This window comes from Rissa tridactyla, chromosome 4 (genome assembly GCF_028500815.1).
Source record: "Rissa tridactyla isolate bRisTri1 chromosome 4, bRisTri1.patW.cur.20221130, whole genome shotgun sequence".
NCBI classification, from domain to species: Eukaryota; Metazoa; Chordata; class Aves; order Charadriiformes; family Laridae; genus Rissa; species Rissa tridactyla.
Genome location: NC_071469.1, coordinates 66,301,369 through 66,315,248, shown reverse-complemented (window position 1 = coordinate 66,315,248; position 13,880 = coordinate 66,301,369). Strand labels below are relative to the sequence as shown.

General features: G+C 48.7%; 1 protein-coding gene across 4 annotated transcripts in view; it reads left to right on the top strand.

Moving 5' to 3' along the window:
• Positions 1–13,880, top strand: part of DAAM1 (dishevelled associated activator of morphogenesis 1) — a 96,360-nt gene that overhangs the window by 13,098 nt on the left and 69,382 nt on the right. For 2 of the 4 annotated variants that reach the window (XM_054199564.1, XM_054199566.1), the window contains exon 2: positions 5,200–5,297. The gene's annotated coding sequence lies outside the window, so the exon portion shown is untranslated. Of the gene's footprint in view, positions 1–2,608; positions 2,698–3,885; positions 4,573–5,199; positions 5,298–13,880 lie in introns of those variants that run through there. The other 2 variants (XM_054199565.1, XM_054199567.1) reach the window with 2 other exon arrangements.

Genomic DNA, 13,880 nt, shown 5'->3' with positions numbered 1-13,880 from the left:
TGTATTGCTTTGGGTGTGCCCGGGCAGCAGCTGAAGGGAAGCACACAGTGCTCAGGGATGCTCACTGGCTTTCCTGTCTTATCTGGGTACCAGCCACGCCACGGCGAGAGCACAGAGCGTGTTTTAGGGCTGCGTCAGAGAGTGGTAGTCCCTGAGCGCTGCTGTGCCTGGCCTCAAAGATATTCACCATGAGGGTGATTTCTGAGACAGTGCAACCAGAAAGCGCTTGGACCCGGCAGCCAGGGGTGTAAGGACCTGTATGAAGCTGGCAGAGCGTGCCAGCCCGCTCTGCCTCTCGCCTGGGCTGGGAAGGGCTGACAGGGCTTGCAGCCTTCCCAGCTTCTGGGCTCCGTGGTGTTATTTATTGTGTCCCCAAGAGCTGTGGGCAGCAACTGGTGCCCTCCAGTTCGATCACCTGCGCTTCTGCTCAAAGCTCCCCAGTGCTGTGCACAGCCCATCTGCTGCAAGGGGATGACTGCAAGCATCCCGGGCTGCTGCAGTGATGCAAATTGATTGATATTTTTAATTCTCACGATGTAAAGGAGCTATTTTCTCCCCACATTATCAGGGTGGGAGCAGGTGATCCATCCAGGGGGGCCATTCCCAGACCCTGAGCCAGAAGGTTGCTGCGGAGCTAGGAGCCGTGGCCTGGGGCTGGGAGGAGGTGAGGGACAGTGCCACACCAGGGATGCGAAACCCCTTAGCGTTTTATTCTGCAAAGCCAATGCACGTGGGAATGGCAACCCCTTGGTGGCGAGTTAAGTGATTAGATGTGATGAGACATGTCTGTTTATCAAAATGCTAATTGGTGCTGTGGGGATGGTGTGTGTTTTGGGGAATGGGTGGGGCAGCATGGCAGAGCGTGGGTGACTGTGAGCAATGGGGACTGCAAACACAGCTGTGTGTGCCTGATATCTTGAAATCATCGCTGCTGGGAGTCCCTGCCTCAGATTGCTGCCAGAGATGTGGTACCCTTTATTAATATGTAGAGATAATTGTAGTTTTAATGTTACCAGTGGGGGAGTTCGCATGAGGCAGAGGCATTCCTAGAAGACCTCTGCAGATACCATTCTGGAGGCATCCAGCGTGACTCAGCGTCTTCGCTGATGTTTTTTTTTAAAGTAGGTCTCAAATTGGTGCCAATTTAAAAAAAAAAAAAAAAAAAAAAAGGAGATGATTTGAAGATGGGGATGCTGGGAAGTGATGCCAGGAGGTGATTTGGAGCTGTGGAAAGCGGTTTGAGCCATGATCAGCTGCCAAAGGCAGTTTGAGAGCAGGGCTGCTGCTGAGCCTGTGGTGGAAGGGCAGCGCCTGGCCCTGCCCTCGGTGTTTGACCAGGCTGGTTTGACTGATGAGGGTTGTGGGGAAGTGCCACACATGCATAAAAGCTGGGGAAGTGCTTCACGCTGGGAGAACGTGAGCGCTCACCTTTTCACCAAGAAGCTAAAAAACATGAGCATATATTGCTTTGTTAGGAGGGCAGTGGTCGGCGTGTGGTGGTCCAGCAAACAGCCCACATCTAAAAGCCGGACGCGTGCTATCCAGAGCAAGGCACAGGTACATTTGCATATTTAGTTATTTTTGAGCTGCCTTTAACCACTGGAACAAACACTCACAGAGAACGGCCTCGTCCTCATCTCAACATCCTGAGTACAGACCACTGTTAGCCCCGTGAGGGAGACCTGAGCTTGATGGAAGTGCATTCAGCCCTCAGTATTGAGAGAAATGAGTAAGATTAATGAGCTGCGATGTTTGGGAGTTCCGTAGTCCAGAAGAAATCTTTCAGAGCAGACATTTCTAATGGGGCTTCATGGGGCTGGAGGAGGACAATGCAGAGGAGGTCAGAGTGGATCTCCATCATGTCTCACCTGGTCCCCACCTCCCTGCCCCATGGCAAGCAGACCCATTTGGAGGAGTGGTGCATGGGATGCCAGCAGGAGCCTCTGCCTCCAGACCTCGCATTCCACCCTGCCCAGCATCTGCAGCCCTACATGAGCCAACAGCCAGGGGTGGATGGAACCTCTGTGGATGCAAAGCAGATGCCAAGCAGCATTTTTACCTACTTGCTTGCAAAAATCGTCCATCACATCTGCCTGCTGCAGGGCAGAGAGCTGGGGACCAGGTGAGACATGGCCCAGATCCTTGCTGGCCTCTGGTCATCCTCCTCTACCTCCATGAAGCCCCATGTTTTCTGCTGGAGTACGGGACTGAAATGATAGCACTGCAGCCTCTCTCTGCTGAGGGTGGCCCTCATTTTGTCTCGTCACACTGATCTGAATAGAGTAATTTATAAGGACATTTTCCATGAATCAGTAAATCCATGCTTGCTGCTGTGCCGGAGAGGTTTAATTTGCTCTAGATACTGCACCAAGTATCTCTGTCCTGAATCGCACTGTGAAGTCATGCTCTTTGGGTGAGGATGAGGATACGTCTGGATCCTCCTTGAACACACGGCGGGCGGTGTGATGGTGCCTGGTCCCTCTTAATTGTGCATCTCCCAACAGGAGCCAAAGACGTTCCAGAGGGTGCGAGTGCAATAGTTTCTCTAGGTATGCATGTGGAGCTTGAGGAATTTGTCTCTTGTGCCAAGCAATTCCTGATGTTACAGGGACTGCGGAAACTGAAGCCAAAGATTACAGGAGGGGAGGGAGCGTTGGCCTTTGGAAGGAGAGTACAGTGCGGAAATCTCGGTTACAGGTAGGTTTCCCTTGCAGATCTCTGCATGATGTTTCCTGTTGAGAGGAACTGAAAAATTCCTGTTGCACCGTGCCGCCTCCCCTTCCAAACACTGCTTTTGTGAGCTGCCTTTCTTCTGAAAGCAATGCATGTATGTTGAAGAAGCCCACCACAGGATCTACTTGAAAAAAGAGGTTTCAAAAAACCAGCCCTTCTGCACACAGAGAAGTCAAAGATAACATTGAGATCCCCGCTCCCGAGCTTCTTTCCCTTCCTTTGTCCGAGCACCGTGGTCTGGCAGGGCGGGAGTGTAGGTTTGTGAGTGGGTTCATCTTATTGCCAAGACCCAAGAGGGGACCTTGCTTTCTGCTGTGCATGGTATATTATTACATCCACTGCTCCTCATAGAATCTTCATGGTCGGAAAGGACCTTTGAGATCATCAAGTCCAACCATACATATACACACACAAAAAAACCCCAAAAAACAAAACAACAACAAGCAAACGACAATCTCTGCTGTCATGGGTTTGTGCTAGTTTCTGACTTGTTCTTGTGGCACAATGGGTGTTTTGGGGACCTCTGAGCTGATGGGGCATGGACTGGGGTCAGCCATCGCCGTGGGCACCCAGAGCCCACCTCTCCATCCTGTTCCACCTGCCCAGCTGAGTACCCAGGGACCCCTCTGCTTCTCCTCCAGAGTGGCTTCAAGACTGTTTCGCGGCTCGTGGAGGTCAGAGCTCGCACTGGGGAATCCAGAAATGTTTCCAGAGCCAAACCACTCCACAGCAAGCGGGTGTGTGCCTGGTCTCTGCTGCTCATTTCCTTCCTTGCTGCAGAAAGCAGCTGAGCTGCACATGGGGTTTCAGCAGGGTGCCCCCTCTTTTGTTCCTATATATGAGAAAAGTCTGTGCACGTGTTTATATTTAAAAAAGTATATTTATTTTTAACATACCTAGCTGTGACCTAGGCCATTCAAGACTGCTCTGGTTGGGTGAAGGAGGGATGTTGCTCGCAGCTGCCTACCTGTCGCTCTGGCAGCTGTGTGATGGTCCTGCTGGTCTGGCCGTGCTTGCACTTGGACAAAAACATATCCCAAAATTGCTCAAACCCAGCTAGAAAGGCTCCCTGTGATGTGAACAGTTTTTAGAGTAAGTCTCACAGCACCCATTGAGACCCAGTTGCTGTTATTTGTGTCACAGCCTGTCCCAAACCTTTCCACGTGTGTCCGTCCTGCATTTTCTGTCCCCATTTTCCCGCATGCTTGCTGGCATGTTGGAATAAAACCAACGCATATTCTGGTGGCAGTACTGAATGTTGGCTTGTTGCTTGTCACGATACTGCCCATCCTCTGGGGTGATGAATGCAAGATCAAAGCATCATTGTGCCAGCAGCAAACTGGAGCGGCCATATAAAGTTGTCACTTTAAATAACTGCCAGGATGGTTTCCCCTCCTTTTTCCCCCATCTCAGTCCCCATGTTCTTCCCCGGCAACGTGTCTTTCCCCACCTACCACCCGGGGGCTGCCTGTATCTGTTCAGGATTTATGTTAAAAGGAAAATTTTATGTACGTAATTAAAACGTCGTATTGCTGGGCAGAAATGGGATTTGGTGCTTACTGCTGTGACTCTTTCTCATGCGTGAGGGTGAACTGATTGATTACTGAGGTTTGAGATTAAGTATTCCCCTGAGCTCTGCTGGCATTTAATGTGGAGGGTGAGAGCAGAGAGAAGGGGAGGAGGAAAACAATGGTTTTCCTCCAAGGCGAGGAGAGCAGGGGCATGTCTACTGAACACATCCCCTTGTCTCGTTCTGCACACAGTCTGCTGTGACGGAGGTTCCCAAAGCTGGTTTCATGGATCGTGATAAAGCAGCTGCCTTACTCTGTATCCACAATGGTGGGTGAGCTGCTGGTGGGCTTTGCTGGTTCGTCTCAGCGCTGGTTCGAGCATCCTATTGCACCCTGTCCCATCCCCGTGGCTCAGCTGCATCCTCACCTCCCTGCATCCTGGTCCCTGCTTAGCGCCCTCCAAGCCTAGTGGCGGGGTAGACCTGCTGTCCCTTCCTTTCTCCCTTGGAGCATGCCTTATTTATTTCTTTTCCTTAATTGCTTTTAATCAAAACAACCCTCTCCCTTTGGTTTCGGCGGGAGGGGAGGAAAAACCCCAACATGCCGCTCCTCAGGCACATGGTAGGAGCCTTACCGTGCTGGCACAGGTTGGAGACACCCGCCTTTGCCTGCTTTCCTTGAAGTCTAATTTTAGCTGAAGGCGATGGGATCCCTCCAGGGTACGGCGAAGGTTTCCTATCAGCCTAGACCTTAAGAAACACCACGCAAACAAAGACAACACAGAAGCACTTAGGTTTATTTGGGTGAATTCTTTTAAAAAAGGGTGTGACTTATTTTTGCGAGCAGCCCCGGCGCACACTGGCTTTGTTCTGCTGCAGTCGGGTATTTCAGGTCTTCCAAGATTTAATCAGAATAATTAGTTACTGTCTGTTTATACCTTCTGTTTTTGTTGCAGGTTTTCCAAAGGGCGTATTTATCTTCCAGAGTGCTGCCTAAGTGTTGCTTAATTGTTAAGCATCTGATTTCCTCCAAGTTATCTGTCATGCTGCTTATGTAAGTAAATTTAAAAAAAAAAAAAAAAAAAGGAGGGTGGGGATAGTGTTGGTGGATTCTGCTTGGGGGGGGGGGGGGGGGAGGTTGTAGGGATTTTTCCTGATTGTCACTGGTTTAATTGTGAGTTGCCTTCGGTTCCCAGCCCGTCATGTGGTGATCAGAGGACTGTGTGTTTGGATTGGCGCTTAATGACCCAGCCAGTTTAATGAGATTGCTTTCAGCCAAGCCTTCATGTATACCCCGCTAAACTGGCAAGAGCTGTGTTACTCCGTGTCATTTCAGGAGGGGGGAAAAAACCAAAACAGACTTTACAGAAATAAATAGCTTTTACTTTCGCTTGTACAGTTACGCCTTTGACTCCTCAACCCAGTGGAATCCCTTATAAAAATCACAGCTCTGCCTGCAAATAAGTTACCGCTATAAGTTTGCCAGGATTGGAAATCAGGTGGTTTTCAGCCTGTATTTGCACATTTGGTTTGGGAAGGGGGGCCGGTGATATACACATTTCCCATCTCTTTAATGGGAGATGAGAAAGGCACAGAAAAACACTGCAAAAGAGGATGGGATGGCTGGAAAGCCTCACAAAGAGACAGATATGGTGCTGAACCCACCGCTAGTTCATGCTCAATGCCTAAATGAATCACATGATATTTTCCCTTCAATATTTATCACCGAGAGCAGCTGAGGGTGGCCGTCATGCTGATGGCAGTGTGAGACTGGACGATTTGCTTTTTTCCCCTCGGGGGTGGGAAAAATCTGATGTGATGGAAATATTCTTAAGAAAGGCTGTCGACCTGATTCTTTCCTTGACATTCACCCAACTGGAAGGCTGATGGAGGTTCAGGTGACACCTCCCAAAGCGCTGGGGATGTGTGATGTGCAGTGCAGCCATTGCTCCTGCTCAGCATGGCCGCTCCAGCCACAGCGAGGGATGTGGAAGTGGGTGGCGGGTCTCTAATCCCCATCCTCCCAGCACGTGCCTGCTCGCTTCACTCAGCTTTTCACAGATCTGCTTGGTTTGGAAGAGGGAGAGGTGGGGAGGAGGAGCAGAGCTGCTGGGAGTTGACGAGGGTGAAAGCACAGGGGGAAGGGAAGTGGGCAGTGCTGTGGAGGTAAATGCTGGGAGGAAAAGGAGGCGACGTGACTTGTTTGCCTGGTGCTTTAGGAGGTGCTTAGTTAAATGAAGCATTCGCTGGGGAGCTAAATTTGGCATTTAAATAGCTTTGGAGCATGTGAATGCTCAGTGTTGCTCTCTTCTCCTTTCTGTGGCGGGAGTCACCTCCCATCCCCATCTCTATTTGAAGAATGTCCCCCTCTTAGAAGTCCACCTTCACAGGAGGTGCAACTTGGTTGGCCACGTGCTTTCAAAAAGCTCTTCCAGTTGTCCCCAAGCTCCTTGTCGCTCTGGATCACCCATTCTTCGACTACTTCCAGCCTGGTTGCTGCAAGTCTTGGCCATCAGGACAGACTACAGGTCCTCTCTCCTGTGGTGGCCACTGCATGCACAGGGTTTGGTGCTCACCACATAGTGCTGGCTAGTCTGGGGTGGACTCACTGGTCTTTTGTCACCTCTTTGAGCATTCCACTTAAGGCAGAGCCAATGTCCCTTTGGCTTACCTATGTTTTTGCAGGGCTTTGTGTGTCTTCTTTCCTTTCAGCCACCTGAAATACTCCTCCAGGAAATTGGAAGGTGATTTTTTTTTTCCTGGTTGTCCCTTAGCACAGAACTGGCTGTTCTTTGTGCGGTTGAGTGTCCTGCTGCCTGGTAAAGGAAACCTGTAGCATTTAGTTGTATTTAATTTCTGTGGAAAATGAATGTATTTGAAGCTGCTTCCTCTTCTGGGCCCCAGAATAACACAACCCCAAGACGGAGGATGCCAAAGGCAGGCGCAAATCCAAAGGATGGGGATGCAAAGGATGTTTACTCTCCAAAAAACTTCTCAGTTAAGGACGGGGAGTATTCCCACGCTGTAACCACCCTCAGAGGATGGGCTGCGTCCTCCTGTGCAAGCAGACTGTGTCTACTGGGTGCCACTGAGGTGCCAGCACAGGCATGGTGCCCCAAGGACTGGGGCTGCTTCCCTGCTCTCACCCTCCGCCATGTGCCTACCAGCCACTTCCAGACGTAGCAGGGGAGAAGGTTTGGAAGGAGCACACCCTGTTTTCCTCGTAAAACTCCAAACAAGAGGCTTAGCCTGGTTTAGATTTTAAAAATAACTTGCACATTTGGAAGCTAACATTTCAGAAGGGCTCTGAATGGGATAATGGCTTTGATCGTGGCAGTCCGAGATCAAGGGAGGGCTTTTTCAGTTTGCTGGATCAGCTGGAAAATATATTGTAGTGTCTAGACTTTATCATCCTCGAGCAAGGCTTTTTTTTTTTCAACTCTACAAAAGGTCTAATCAAAAGCCCATGTACAGTTGATAGGAGGGCTCCTTTGGAAAGGAGCCTGCTCTGGGTTTTGGTTGTGTCCAGAAGCAAGTTGAAAGAGATGGAGATCAGCTTTGGACTTTGAAGGACCTCTGAGACTCTGCTTTATAGGCACTGCTGTTTCTGATGAGGTCGTTGGCAAGGTGGAAGCTGTTGTGTCAGCAGTGGGGTGAGGAGACTGGGGACAGGGACCTATCATGTGTCAGCCCTCCAGTCCCCAAAGGGATTAGTTCGTGCAGCTGAGCACTGCTGAGACCTCTTTACTTGCCGTTTGGGTGCTGCTGTTGGGGTCAGCTGCTCAGACCAGCATCTCCCACAACCATCTCAGTTTTGGCTGTGTAGTAACGATAAATGTCCGCATTCATTGGTGTTTGGACGGAACTTCAGCATTTCTTGTTTAAGTGTAGAAAATGTATGTTTTTCTCTCTTTCCTTCCCATAAGTGGGTTTTTAAAACAATTTTATTTTATTATTTTCCATAATTCCAAAGGATTAGAGGCAGAGGAGTGATTTCCTAAGCGGCTTGGAATAAACTCAAAAGCCTGCTGTGAAGGTGAGGACATCTGGCCATGTGCACCTGGCCATCTCTTCCTGAAAGCCCACATAGCAGTTGAGCTCTGTCACGTTGGAGGATGCCCTGTTGAGAAAGTAGAGACAATTTTTCTTTGAAACGCTGTGTTTTCTGCACAAGGGTCTTTACTGTGCTTTGGTAGGTGTGTTATTGGAAAAGTCATCAGCAGCCATCTCCTCAGCGCGTGCTGCAATGCACCATGATGCTGCACTCAAATAATGGCACAGGCTGTAACCATAGCCTGAGGCTTTGGTGGAGTCGCAGCCTAGCTGTGAAAGCTTCAGCTGGAAGCTTTGGAAAACATTTGGATCAAGGATGTCATAGCTCCGCGTCTGGTTGTTTTCCTTTGCTTTGTCCTTGAGAGAGGGAACTGCTCTTGGGTTTCTGTTTTTTCTTTACATCAGTTACTCTTTTAGACGTATTTATTTCCAGGGATGAATCAGAGCAAATGCCAGCATGTAAACAGTTTGCAGTGTAAAATGGTATTAAAATTGGGCTGGAAGGGATCTTGAGAGGTTACCTTGTCCCCAAGGCAGGGTCAGTTGAATCCATGCCTCAAACTGGAAGGTGATTGTGTTTGCTGGCAGCTGTTTTCTCATAAATTATCTAAGGAGCATAGGCAAAAATCTACCAAATTATGCTGTCAGTATGTGTGTGCAAGCCGCCTCCTGTTTATTCAAATCATTTGCTGAATAAGTGTTGAAAATTAATGATGGGTTTGTTCCCAGAGCTATTCAAAGTAATATTCCAGAGTAACCTTTTCCACCTTGGCATTTGCCAAAATACTGCAGTGTTCATGAATGGGATGCATTTACCCATAGCCTGTATTTGACGTGGAGCCATTCCTGTTTCGCCCCATTTCTGAGACAATCAGACCCCAGAAGCCTCACTGGGACGCAGAGCAGTTTTTCCTTTGTTTACTGTGAACTAGACATGACTTTTCAGTTCTCCGGCTGGTTCCCACTTGAGCTGGAGGGGCAGCAGCAGAAAGTCTCCAGATCCATCCCAGCAACACAGGGTAGTTTGGGATGCTGCAACACCAGCGCCATGGAAATCAGCAGCAACCTCTCCCCTTGATATCTGCAGGTTTAGATAAAGCTGCGAGGTCTTGGGCAGTGGTGGGAGAGGAGAAGTCTCCCTAGAAATCCTTGTCTGCTTTGAGATTGAGAGCCAAGCAGTGACCTTCAATTAATTTCTCCTGCATCTTCCTCTGTCCCAGCTTTGTGTCTTGAGCGTTGGATCCAAAAAAAACAATATGCAAGAGCCCTAGCTTAATCCCTTCACCTTTTAAAGGGGCCGCAGAGCTCCAATCGGTCTTTTTAACTTGCTTTTTGAGTGATGAAAGGTTTTGAAAGAGGTTCGTCTATAGCCAGGTGGATGCTGTCTTGCTCTCCATTGCATTAGTATTAGCATCCACACAGCCCAGACGGTCACCGGTTTTCCGTCATCTGGTCCTTTCACCAACCAGTTTATAGCAGGTGATAGCAAAATTCATTCATCTTTGGCCATGCGGCAGGTTTGGTGAGCCCCCCCCCCAATCCCATCTGAATGTTTAAAGTCAAGATGGCTGCCATGAGCGATATTGTTTGGCCAAATGTATGCAGAGATATCACAGCTTAGATTTGTTACAGATGGGTTTCTGGATATAGTCTAAGGCATTCTGCCAGCCAATTTTAGATCAGTGTAAAAGTGATTGGCATCCCTGTAACTAAAGCTGCCGTGGGGTTATAAATCTAAATATACTTATTCATTAAATTATTTTTACATCTCAAGTGGGTTGCCATCCTGATTTATCATACGCAAACCATGCTCTTCGCATGTGTGTTATCCACAGCTCCAGAAATGCAGCTTCTGAGGATTTGAAATATTTTTTTCCCTTGGAAATATGTGTGTGTGAACTATCCATGAGTCCCTGTGCCACGGTGGGATGGAGGACTTCTTCACTGGGACCTCTTCACAGTCATCACTGGGAATGACCCTGTCCCAGAGACTATTGTAGACAGAGTTACAGAGGCAGTAGTGGCCATAAATATGGGAATGTGAACTCTTTCTTTTTTTGGCTTACAAATGAGTATGACTTCGCTGGGTTATTTAGTCCCTGTGGCCACGTAAATACTCTTTGTGTGGCTCCTTTGGTGTTGGGAAGGACTCCCTGACTAGCATCTCCATCCATGTCCTCAGGCGGGGAGTCTTGCAAAGGGTTTTCTTCCCTCTGCATTGTGGGCTGCGCTGCATGGGAAAGGGGTCTTTCCACCTCGTTTATCCATCCCTGCTGTTGTTTCAGCTACGAAAACAAGGAAAAAAGTCCACCAGACCAGGTCCAGGCACTGCCATGAGCTGGGGAGGTGCAGAGCCGGAGGGAGAGCCTGGCCAGCCACCCACGCAGTCGGGCAGCGATGCAGCCGCTGGTAAATCTGGCTTGGTCTTTGAACAGGCTTATGAAAACACTGCGCGCTGCAGCCTCCAGTTTCCTTGGGTTTGTTTTCCTTCTCCTTTCAAAGCATTTGAATATTCATTCAGTAAATGATGAAGCATAGAGCACGTGTCCCTGAGAGGCAGAATATCAGCTGCCTCACTTTCCTCAGTAATAATGTGCATCATTGAAAGTTAACCTATGATTTTGGCTTAGTTTCCTAATGAAAGGACAATCATCATCACTGACAATTCATCAAGTCCATTGGCTGGTTTTGTCCTCTCTTCCAGGTTGATTTTCATCTCAAATACTTGGAGCTGCTGCAAGTTTTGTCAAAACAGGCATCAAGTTAGAAGGGTGTTGTGGAGGTTTTTTATTAAGGGAAGGGATGCAATGAAAACTCAGTCTGTACTAGACACCAGGGAATACACATAAATGTTATGAACATCCAAGCCATAAAGAGTGCTTTAGTTGGATTTACCATGTTACGAGACACCAGAGAGCCAGCCCTGCAGGGCTCTGCACAGACATCTAGGTGTTGCAGGAGGGATGTTCGCCTATGTGAATTCTCTGATGTCTAATAAATGTAAGTTCATCCTGCAGCCTTAATATAAATGTGGCTTATATTGCTTAGGTTCACAGAGGGAGATCTCTTTGTTAGTGTTGGTATTCCTAGTGCTGCTTACCCCTCCAAGTGTAGTTTCTGTAGTGTAGCAGGATCAATGCAGTCTTGTAGGGTCTTCAGAGGCTGGTAGCAACATTTGCATGTCTTCACCCTTTGCTGGAGCTGGTTGCAGGTCTGCGTACCATTCAGCATTGTGGAGGCAGGGGAGGAGAAGCTGCTGGGATATGGCATCCTGAACGTCGGAGCTGGACAACAGTGTTAAAAACCTCACTATCTTCCACCGCTGGAAAGCTTAGCGTAGCAGATGAGCCGCAGGCTGAGAGGAGACCTGTCAAGCCTGAGTGGTGGGTCCTTGTGTCCCTGCCTTAGGGTTATTTCTGGTGCACAGTGTCTGAGTTGTAGCTGCATGGTGGAGGTGCAACATTCGCGTCTGGAGGTACCAGGAGTGGCATATGACTGCACAGACCAACTATTTGACAAACTTAGAAATGAAATGAATCACCTTATCTGGTGCAGGTAAGGGCAGAAATGACTTTGACTGTGGCGTGAGCCCTGCAGTGTGGCTGGTGCCAGCAAGCAGGGAGGTGTTGTCCTCCAAGAATGATGTTGCCGTGGTCCCCATGTCCTGCTGCAGACCCTGACACGGGAAGGGAACCCCTTCCTCTCAAAGCAGCAAACAGCTCCTGCTTGGCATGTGTTACCCAGGCCCTGGAGGTCCTGGCATGGGTGCCCAGAGCATCCATAAGGTAGTCTGGAGGTTATGGTGTGACCAGCTGTGCTCAGTGCTACTGAGAGCTGGCTGCTGGTAGCCACCTATGTGGGTGTATGAGATCCTTGCGTCACCTCATGTCTCACAGGCGGAAGGGGGAGACCCCGAAAGACTAGCCACCTACTTCCCTGCAGGGACGCAATGGGGCATGGGTAGGACTCAATGTTCACTGTGTTCTTGGTGAGCTGCCAAATGTTTGCATATCTGCCTGGCTTTTACTGGTGGGTGTCAATACTTTTTTCCATGCCTGGTTTTTGTTCTCTGCTTTCCACTAGAGCTTGTATTCTTTGCAGTGTTGGGTTTTGTTCTCTTGGTTTCTTTCTTCTTTTCTGTCTTTTTTTTTTTTTTTTTTTCCATCTAGTGCCTTAGTTAAGAACACAGCTGAAGTACTGGGAGCCCAAACTAAACCTGTCTATTACGCATTACCTGATTAGACACCATGGTAATAAGCATTTGAATCTAAAGCTAGATTAGGCAGGGAGCAGTCTGGGGCTGGATTTGCATAGCACACATTCCTTCTCCATATGACATGTTGGTAAATCTACTGAAAGTGAATTTATAAAGCACCAGTGTGCTTCAAGTGCTCCTGTTGATGCATTTGTTGCTCCCTCCATGAAGCACTCAGCTGGGCAAAAAATGCCTGTGATTTCCTGGAAGGTGCTTTTTCTCCCCTCCTCCTGCTCCCATAGCTCATGTTGCAGTCAATGGGGACGGGTAGCTCTTGCCAGCTCTAAAAACCTGCATTAATGGGGTTTTGAATGTTTTTGTCTGTAGAGGGAGTTATTTCAGGGTGTTTTCTCTTCCTGTGGCATCTCTGGAAGTAATGGAGTGAATTTGGAGTTTTCAGGTACCTAAATCCAATGTGCAGCTTCTTCAGACTTTCACTGCAATGTTACAGGCCTTGTGCTAGAAAATGCTGTGAAGATTTGTTAGCCAAAAGCTATTTAATTTCCTTCCTCTGTGGACAGTCATGAGCTTGTGGATGATCTCGAGGTCACTCTCTCTTTGAGGTATTTCATTAGTGTGTGTTTAGGGCATCCTAACTGCAGTTTTAATTTGGATCAGTGAGCTACCGAGGTTAGACATGAAGGAAGATGTTTTTCAAGGTTTAGGGCAGTGGCTATGCAGCAAACTTGCGGGCTCTCTGTTGTAGGGAGGGCTTTGAGATGGAGGTTCTGGGTGTTAAGGTTCTGAATGTTCTTGTTCTGTTGTAGGGAGGGTTTGAGATGGATGTACTTGTGCTACGAGCTAAGCAGAAAACAGCCTTATCCAGCCCCTTCTCATGGTGACCTCCATCTCATGGCAAAGTGTACGGCAAAGTTACCTTTGGGTGTCAGAGCTGAGGTGCTCTGATGTTGTTACAGCCCCTGAGCCAGAAAGCACCGTCCCCGCTGGCTTGGCTTTTTGGTTGTTAGGGCTCTGCTTAGTCGCTTCAGGAGCCCACTGAACATAGCTTGCTCCATTTGAAGTATTCGCTTGGCCGGCTTGTGACCCTCGTAGTGTGGGCATGAGGAAGTACAAATCAAGGAATAAAGCTCAGCTCACTGAGCTGTTATTTCACGTCAAGCTTGGTTAGGCCTGCCGGGCCCTGCTTCAGGACCTTGCCACCACCAGGACTCAGGAACCCTCAAAGAGATGAAGTTCTCCACTGCTTCGGATTGTGAGCAAACCAGACTAGTGCTGATGGGAAGAAGTGCTTTCACTTTGCTGGCCAAAGTGGTGGACTCCAACCACAAGTAATAAGTCATCTGCAAGGAGCTGTGAGCTTGGGAGGGG